Below are 10222 nucleotides of genomic sequence, written 5' to 3' on the forward strand. Positions count from 1 at the left end.
CATAAAAGTGAAAAGAAACCTATAGAACCTGAAGAACAAATAAAAGTTGAACCTGCTGTTGCAATAGTTAAAGATCTTGTGACTGAAAATGTGGAGGATGGTCATATTATTTTTTGTGAAGATGCTTCTAATATTGTTTCACATCCTAATAAGTCTAAGAAAGCTAGTGTTCCTATGCTATCTGTTAGAATTGGTGATCATTGTTATTATGGTTTATGTGATATTGGTGCAAGTATTAGTGCTATTCCTTATGAGCTTTACACGGAGATTATGCACGAAATTGGTTCTTGTGAACTTGAAGATATTGATGTGGTTATTCGGCTGGCTAATAGAGAAACTATCTCTCCAATTGGTATTGTTCGAGATGTGGAAGTTCTATGCGGTAAGATTAAATATCCTGCTGACTTTTTGGTACTTGGTTCTGCTGCTAGTAAATATTGTCCTATCATTTTTGGTAGACCTTTTCTAAATACTTGTGGAGCTATTATAGATTGCAAGAAAGAGAAAATTTTGACTAAATTTGCTGGTGAATCTTATGAGTTTAACTTCTCTAAATTTACCAAAACTCCTTATAAAGCTGATTTGCCTAATAATGATTTTAGAGTTGAACAGTGTGCATCTATCGCTCTTGCTCCTAATAATCCTTTACAGCAACATTTGGAGAATAGTGAGAGTGAAGTTTTTTAGGGAAGAAAGAGATGAGCTTGATGAAATTTTCCTTCGTCAACCTATTCTTAAGCATGATTTACCGGTAGAAGATCTGGGTACAACACCACCACCAAAGGAAGATCCTGTCTTTGATTTAAAACCATTGCCTGATAATCTTAAATATGCTCATATTGATGATAAGAAAATATATCCTGTTATTATTAGTTCTAAGCTTTCAGAGTTTGAAGAAGAAAGGTTATTGGAAATATTGAAGAAACACCGAGGTGCTATTGGCTACACTCTTGATGACTTGAAGGGGATTTCTCCCTCTATTTGCCAACATGCCATTAATATGGAACATGATGCGAAGCCTGTTGTTGAACCTCAGTGTCGTCTAATTCCTAAGATGAAGGATGTGGTAAGAAATAAGGTATTAAGACTTCTTGAAGCTGGTATTATATATCCTATTGCTGATAGTAGATGGGTTAGTCCTGTGCATTGTGTTCCTAAGAAAGGAGGAATGACTGTTGTGCCTAATGATAATGATGAGCTCATACCTCAAATAGTAGTTGTAGGGTATAGAATGTGCATTGATTATCGTAAAGTTAATAAAGTTACTAAGAAAGATCATTACCCTTTGCCTTTTATTGATCAAATGTTAGAAAGGTTATCCAAAAATACTCATTTTTGCTTTCTTGATGGTTATTCTGGATTTTCACAAATTGCTGTTAAAACTAAGGATCAAGAGAAAACCACTTTCAGTTGTCCCTATGGAATTTATGCTTATAGACGTATGCCTTTTGGTTTATGTAATGCTCCTGCTACTTTTCAAAGATGCATGTCTGCTATTTTTCATGGCTTTTGCGAGAGTATTGTAGAGGTATTCATGGATGATTTTTCTGTCTATGGAAATTCTTTTGATAATTGCTTGCGGAACCTCGATAAAGTTTTGCAGAGATGTGAAGAAACTAACCTTGTTCTTAATTGGGAGAAATGCCACTTTATGGTTAATGAAGGAATTGTATTGGGACATAAAATTTCCGAGAGAGGTATTGAAGTTGATAGAGCTAAAGTTGAAGCAATTGAGAAGATGCCCTATCCTAGGGATGTTAAAGGTATTCGTAGTGTTCTTGGTCATGCTGGGTTTTATAGGAGGTTTATTAAAGACTTCTTCAAGATTTCAAAGCCTCTTACTAATCTTCTTCAAAAAGATGTACCTTTTGTTTTTGATGATGATTGTAAGGAAGCTTTTGAAACTCTAAAGAAAGCCTTAACAACTGCTCCTATAGTTGAACCTCCAGATTGGAACTTACCATTTAAAATAATGTGTGATGCTAGTGATTTCTTTGTGGTATTTGTTCTTGGACAGCGAGTAAATAAAAAATTGAATGTTATTCATTATGCTAGTAAAACTCTTGATGCTGCTCAAAGAAATTATGGTACTACTGAAAAAGAATTGTTAGCTGTAGTCTTTGCTTGTGATAAGTTTAGATCTTATATTGTTGATTCAAAAGTTACTATTCATACTGATCATGCTGCAATCAGATACCTTATGCAAAAGAAAGATGCTAAGCCAAGGCTTATTAGATGGGTACTTCTGTTGCAAGAATTTGATTTACATATAGTAGATAGGAAAGGTGCTGATAATCCTGTCGCTGATAATTTGTCTAGATTTGAAAATATTGCTTATGATTCTGTTCCTGTTAATGATAGTTTTCCAAATGAACAATTGGCTGTAATAAAGGTGAGCTCGCGAGACAGTCCTTGGTATGCTGATTATGCTAACTTTATTGTTTCCAAGTACTTGCCTCCAACCTTTTCAGCCCAGCAAAGGAGGAAATTCTTTTATGACTTGAGGCATTATTTCTGGGATGACCCACACTTATATAAAGGAAGGAGTGGATGGTATTCTGCGAAGATGTGTTCCCGAATATGAACAGCAAGAGATATTAAGTAAATGTCATGGTAGTGCGTATGGAGGACATCACGCCGGAGATAGAACAGCGCAAAAGGTTCTACAATCAGGTTTTTATTGGCCAACTCTCTTCAAAGATGCAAGGAAGTTTATTTTATCTTGTGATGAATGTCAAAGGGTTGGTAATATCTCCAGACGCAATGAAATGCCTATGAATTATACTCTTGTTATTGAACCATTTGATTGTTGGGGATTTGACTTCATGGGACCTTTTCCCTCTTCAGAAAATAACACTCATATACTTGTTGCTGTTGATTATGTTACTAAATGGGTGGAAGCCATACCTACAAAAAGTGCTGATGGTGAGACCTCTTTAAGAATGCTTTTAGATATTATTTTTCCTAGATTTGGAGTTCCTAGATATATTATGACTGATGGAGGTTCTCATTTTATTCATGGTGGTTTTAGAAAAACTCTTGCTAAATATGGTATTAATCATAGAATTGCTTCCGCTTATCATCCTCAAACTAGTGGGCAAGTAGAACTATCAAATAGAGAAATTAAATCTATCTTGCAAAAGACTGTTAATAGAACTAGAAAGAATTGGGCTAGTAAATTGAAGGAAGCACTATGGGCTTATAGAACTGCTTACAAAAATCCCATGGGAATGTCACCTTATAAAATGGTTTATGGAAAAGCTTGTCATTTACCTTTAGAACTAGAGCACAAAGCTTATTGGGATGTTAGAGAATTAAATAAAGATCCTAAACTAGCTGGTAATAAGAGGTTGCTGCAATTGAGTTCTCTAGATGAATGGAGAAGTGAAGCTTATGAAAATGCTAAACTCTTTAAAGAGAAAGTTAATAAATGGCATGATAGAAGGATTATCAAAAGAGAATTTAATATTGGGGATAAAGTCCTATTTTATCGGTCTCGTCTCAGATTCTTTGCAGGGAAATTACTCTCGAAATGGGAAGGACCATATGTTGTTGAGGAGGTGTATCGTTCAGGAGCAATTAAAATTAGCTCTCTCCAAGGCAATGCCATGCAAGTGGTGAATGGACAAAGACTCAAGCATTATATCTCAGGTGATTCTTACAATGTAGATGTTGATGTTATTCGAGTGGAAACACCGGAGGCTTTCATCAAAGGACAAATTGACAGTCCGCCAGAACTCGACTTTGAATAGGTAACAGTACTGGTAATAAAAAGTTTGCAATTTACTTTCCGAACAATATTTTTGCTGTTTTTGGAAAATATGAAAAATTACGAGATCGAAACGGAGTGGAGGAGACGCACGAGGGCGTGCCCCCATAGGCCGGCGCGCCCAGGCCTTGGCCCGCGCCGCCCTATGAGCTGGCCGCCTCGTCGCCTCTTTCCGACTCTAGTTCGACCTGGTACTTTCCTTATGACATACAAATTCCTGCTATATAATCCCCCGGACCCCTGGAGGTCCGTATATCGTTTTATCGACGTGCTTTGTTTCGAGCTGTTTCTGTCAGGATTTGCTTCGGATCTAGAGTCATCATGTCTTCGTCGGAAACTCCGAAGGACAGCCCCTGCAAGGGCGTTGACAACTTGTACATGGAGGAGCTGAGGATGCACCCCAAGGAGTTGTTGCTCGTTGATGGAGAGCTGCAGATCAAGGATGTCCAGGGTCCTAAAGGAGAAGGAAGCTTGGAAGATAGGATGGAGAAGCTAGAACAAGAGGTCTTCAAATACAAGAAGATGGCTGAGCGTGAGGTGGACATCTTCCACAAGATTGTGTCTGAACTTATTGATGCACACGAGAAGGAGACTGCAAGGCTATGGGGCGACATCCTCTCACTTCATGACACCACCAACAAACTCCAAGCTCAACTCTATGACGTTCAGAATCAGAACTGTGAGTATGAAAACAGGTTTAAACACATAAGCTATGCTGCTAGTTTCAGGATTCCCGAGACCAAGATGTCGTTTGTTGATGGAGAGCCTCTTCCTTGGAAGTCTGATGATGGGAATTCATCACCACCATCGCCGAAGGAGTAATTCATCATCAGTATTGGCATCCCCTTGGTTTGTTCCAAGCTTGGGGGAGTGCCGCGGTATCACATCATCACTACCTTTTACTTTTTACTGTCAAGTAGTGTCATTTCATGAGTAGGGAAGTTATCATATAAGATGGGTTGCAGTGTGGAAGTATCTCTCCTTTAGTTGATTGTCTATGTATCCCTTGGTGTGAGTTATCGTTATGGAATATTAATGAGAAGTCTTATCATTTACATGTTGCACATCTTATTTTAGTTTGCAATCCTTATTATATGATTGATCTTGTTATTAGTATTGGTATCACTTTGGGAGCATTGAATAAATCTATTTGGTTTTGGCAAACTTAGCATTGGTCAATAGCAACAACACTTTGAGGTTTAAGTAGAAAAGAGAAATACATGTAGTTGTTTCATTATCTTTCTTTCTTGTTAGCTCATAGCTTATTATTCTGAAGTTAAAACTGTTTGTGCTTGCAAGGAAGATGCATGATTGTTTCTATCACATGTATATTTGTTTGTTTCCCTCGACTCTTATGCTTGCTAATTAACCTTGCTAGCCAAAGACCTGTACTGAGAGGGAATACTTCTCGTGCATCCAAACCTTAACCCAAACCTATGTCATTTGTGTCCACCATAACTACCTACTACATGGTATTTCCTACCATTCCAAGTAAATACTTCGTGTGCTACCTTTAAATAATTCAAAATTTACTATCTCTTATTTGTGTCAATGTTTTATAGCTCATGAGGAAGTATGTGGTGTTTTATCTTTCAATCTTGTTGGGCAACTTTCACCAATGGACTAGTGGCTTCATCCACTTATCCAATAACTTTGCAAAAAGAGCTGGCAATGGGATTCCCAGTCCCAAATTAATTAACCTAAATAGACACTCCTCCATGGTATGTGATTGATGGACGGCACCCGAAGGATTCGGTTAGCCATGGCTTGTGTAAGCAAAGGTTGGGGGGAGTGTCATCATAATAAAACTAAAATAAAAAGGCACTCCTTCATGGTATGAGATTGTTGGCAGGCACCCGAGGATTCGGTTAGCCATGGTTTGTGAAAGAAAGGTTGGAAGGAGTGCCACACAAAAATAAAAATAAAATGGGAGCCGCTCTTTGAAGGTTTGTCTGGCAAGGGGGTTAGAGTACCCGCTACCAGTCGTTGACAACAACAAACACCTCTCAAAATGTTACTTTCATTCTCCTTATATGATTTCAAAACTGAAAAAGCTCTAGCACATGATTTAATCCCTGCTTCCCTCTGCGAAGGACCTGTCTTTTACTTTATGTTGAGTCAGTAAACCTATCTCCCTCCATCTTAAGCAAGCATTTGAGTTGTTGTGATCAAACTACTATATTGTGATTTACCTCATCATGTCTTTTACTTTTCCTTGTTTAGTACAAGTTTTATCTGCATGAATATAGCTTTGAAAGTTATCAATGATCATGAGGAGACTATTATGATTGAGTATGCAAGTTGTGCCATATAAACTTTAACATGAGAGCGTTGCTCAATAAGATAAGTATAACCTGTTAATTGTTCTCTGACCAAGAACGAAGTTTGCCATCACCAACTACGATTTCTTATGCACCTTTATTTGTGATTACCTTATACTTGTTTCAAGTTGAATTATATGAGGAAGTTGTTTACTAGAATGTCTTGTGTGAATGAATATGATGCTTCTTGTCCGTATTTTATTTATCGACTCTTCACTCCATAAACATGTGGTCATGTTTACCGAGTTCAGTCTCGCTTGGGGACAAGCGAAGTCTAAGCTTGGGGGGAGTTGATACGTCCAATTTGCATCACTATTTTATATCATAATTTGCTGTTATTCATTGATATATTTCATATTTGGGGATAATACTTATGTTATTTCATCTATTTTGCATGATTCATGATTATTCGAGGATCGCGCACCGGAGTCAGGATTCTGCTGGAAAAAGCGCCGTCAGAATGCAATATTTCGGAAGATCAACAGTTGACGGAAATTATATGAAAAATCCTATTTTTCCAGATGACGAAGGGAGCCAGAAGGGGGACCCGAGGGGACCCGAGGTGGGCCCACCTCATAGGCCGGCGCGGCCCAAGGCCTGGCCGCGCCGCCCTGTGAGGAGGGGGCCCACAGCCCCCTCTCGCCTCCTTTTCTTCGTGTACGCCTTCGTCCCGAAAACCTAAGCTCCAGGGGATAGGTCGCGAAGAGTCACAGCAGCTTCTGCAAGACGGAGAACACCAGAGAGAAAAGAGCTCTCCGGCAGGCTGAGATCCGCCGGGGAAATTCCCTCCCGGAGGGGGAAATCGACGCCATCGTCATCGTCATCGAGCTGGACATCATCTCCATCACCATCATCATCATCTCCATCATCATCACCGCCGTCTCCACCGCTGCACCTCGTCACCGCTGTAACAATTTGGGTTTGATCTTGATTGTTTGATAGGGGAAACTCTCCCGGTGTTGATTTCTACTAGTTATTGATGCTATTGAGTGAAACCGTTGAACCAAGGTTTATGTTCAGATTGTTATTCATCATCATATCACCTCTGATCATGTTCCATATGATGTCTCGTGAGTAGTTCGTTTAGTTCTTGAGGACATGGGTGAAGTCTAAATGTTAGTAGTGAAGTATGGTTGGGTAATATTCAATGTTATGATATTTAAGTTGTGGTGTTATTCTTCTAGTGGTGTCGTGTGAACGTCGACTACACGACACTTCACCTTTATGGGCCTAGGGGAATGCATCTTGTACTCGTTTGCCAATTGCGGGGTTGCCGGAGTGACAGAAACCTGAGCCCCCGTTGGTATATCGATGCAGGAGGGATAGCAGGATCTCAGAGTTTAAGGCTGTGGTTAGATTTATCCTAATTACTTTCTTGTAGTTGCGGATGCTTGCAAGGGGTATAATCACAAGTATGTATTAGTCCTAGGAAGGGCGGTACATTAGCATAGGTTCAGCACACAACACTTATCAAAACAATGAAGATTAATTAGCCGTATGTAGCGAAAGCACTAGACTAAAATCCCGTGTGTCCTCGAGAACGTTTGGTCATTATAAGTAAACAAACCGGCTTGTCCTTTGCGCTAAAAAGGATTGGGCCACTCGCTGCAATTGTTACTCTCGCACTTTACTTACTCGTACTTTATTCATCTGCTACATCAAAACCCCCTGACTACTTGTCTGTGAGCATTTACAGTGAATCCTTCATCGAAACTGCTTGTCAACACCTTCTGCTCCTCGTTGGGATCGACATTCTTACTTATCGAAGATACTACGATACACCCCCTATACTTGTGGGTCATCAGAGGTCAGGCGGCGTCTTCGTTCTTGGTGGGGGTGGTGGCGGTGTCCTTCTCCCCGCCGATGGCGTTGGCGTCGGCTCGCCTCCGGGAGAGCTCCCAGCTAGGGTTTCCATCGACAGGGACGGTCGTGGGCCCTGGGCTCGTTGGGCTGATTGGGCCGATCGGGCCGGCCCAACTTGGTCGGCCTATTTCTTTGGGGGGGGGGGGGGGAGATAGGCGGTGGGCTAGATGGAGGCCACGTGTCCGGGGGCAAAGGTGGACGGTCTCAATGGCGTGCAAGGCCGCGTGGGGGGGGGGGGGGGGGGGGCTCGGACGGTTCTACCCCCGCTTCTCCACTACTTAATTGGCTTTGGCACTCGGTCGGAACCCTAGATTGAGAGTTAGGGTTTCCAGCCGCCTCTCGCGACATTCACAAACACCGGTCTAAAGCCAAATCCCTCGTCTCCTTCCTCAACCCTTCCTCTGGCCTGCGACTTCATCAGTTCGTGTCGATGGATCGTGAGCCAGAGGAAAGCGCCCTTTCGAGGAGATGAGCAACGACAATGGGTGGAGGCGCGACCAGGATCTACGGCAGAAGCTCCACCGGGAGCAAGACGAACACCGTCGTCGACGACGTGAGAGGGACCGGGAATTCCAAAGGAGAAGGGAGGTGGATAGGATATCTCAGGAGCGCAGGGACAGAGAGCGGCGCCCTCCTCCTCCACCACCTAATCTTCGGGGACGCGATTCCAGTGGTGGGTCAGCGCGCACACAAGGCCCAGCCCGTGGGGGTCAAGATGATCAAGCTTGGGCAGCTTCGGAGGGGGCAGTCCCGGCCGGGAGCGACGACACACACACATCATCTGCTACAACTGCGGTAAAAAAGGGCACTTTCAATTTGATTGCAAGGATGAAACTTTCTGCATCAAGTGCAACAAACTAGGGCATGCTTCGGCCATGTGTGCGGCTTTGCAGAAAGCATCTAAACCCTTTTGGGCGGGGTACGGATATGATGGGATTGACTTCACTTGCTGTGAGGTGCAATAGGATGAGCTGCTACCTCCGGTTCCAAATGTAGCCTTGGTAATTCTTGAGGAAGGGACACACCCGGCTACCCAAATGGAGGAGGAGCTTAAGGACTTGGTCGACCAAGATTGTGAGTGGAGGGTCCAGGAGCTAAATGACAAAGATTTTTCAATGTTCTTTCCCTCAAAGGAAAGCTTGCGGATGGCAATTCGGGGTGTTGGCCTTACACTCCCCTCCAGCAGGCTTTACGCCACTGTAGCAACCTCGTTTGGTGACCCGGCAGCGGCAGAGCATCTTTCCGAAGTGCGGGTCAAGCTTTTTGACGTGCCTCCGCCATATCGGCAGGCGGTGTGCATCCTGTTAGCCACGCGGAAGATCGGCAGACCCATTGCGGTGGACGAGCAGTCCCTAGATTCCCCTCTGGAGTCGGTGTGTGTGCTATTCGGGTGTAGGGCACCCGTTCATCTCCCACCACACATCACTCCGTTCGTTAACTCACAAGGTTTCAAGGTCCGTGTGCTGCCTGAGCAGGAGCTGGCGTGAGCAAAAGCAGACCCGCACCTCCTTCGCGAAGACCAATGGAAGACAAGGATGAAGACGTGGATGATTCTGAAGGGGAAGGTTGGGACAGACGTAGGGGTAAACATTCTAGGAAGGCCAAGGAGATGGCAAAAGGCGCATCGGTCTCGATGTCGGAGCCAAAACGCATATATGTGCCATTGGATGCCCTAGAGGGAGCGCTCCCGAATCTCCCGACCACTGAGATGAACCAATATGGCTCCAACCTCACTGAGACATGGGACATCTTCCCAGTGCTTGCAAAGATTGACACATCCTCTAGCACCAAGCAAACCTCCTCTTCGTGCCACAGCGAGTCTGGGGAGATGGTGGATTCAGACGGTGACCAACCACCCCTCTCCCCCTCCCTGGCCACTGATTCTGCAACCCCTGAGGGAGGAGCAGCCTTGGTGCGCAGGCGCCCATCGCCGTGGAAATCCCAACCCCTGTCGGATGCTGACCGTTTGGAGGTTGGGATCCAAGCCCCACATGGGAATCTGACCCGGACACGATGCACGCAAGGGAAAGGCGCAACAAGTTTAACGCAGATCGTCCTTCCAAGGTTCAAAGCCTGGTGATCAAAGAAGTGGCTATGAAGCTGGATTTCTCAGAGAGTACTGGACAAAAGACTCTGATGCTGGGTGGAGTGGTGGTGGCGGCGCCCGTGGCCAGAGCTCCCAGAAGCAAGGCCACCCTAGTCTCGACTGCTTGGTCGAGTGCATGTGGGGCGGGCTCATCGGCGCTTCCGGTGATGGAGAAGTCCATGC

Source organism: Lolium perenne, chromosome 7 (assembly GCF_019359855.2).
Source record: "Lolium perenne isolate Kyuss_39 chromosome 7, Kyuss_2.0, whole genome shotgun sequence".
Lineage (NCBI taxonomy): Eukaryota > Viridiplantae > Streptophyta > Magnoliopsida > Poales > Poaceae > Lolium > Lolium perenne.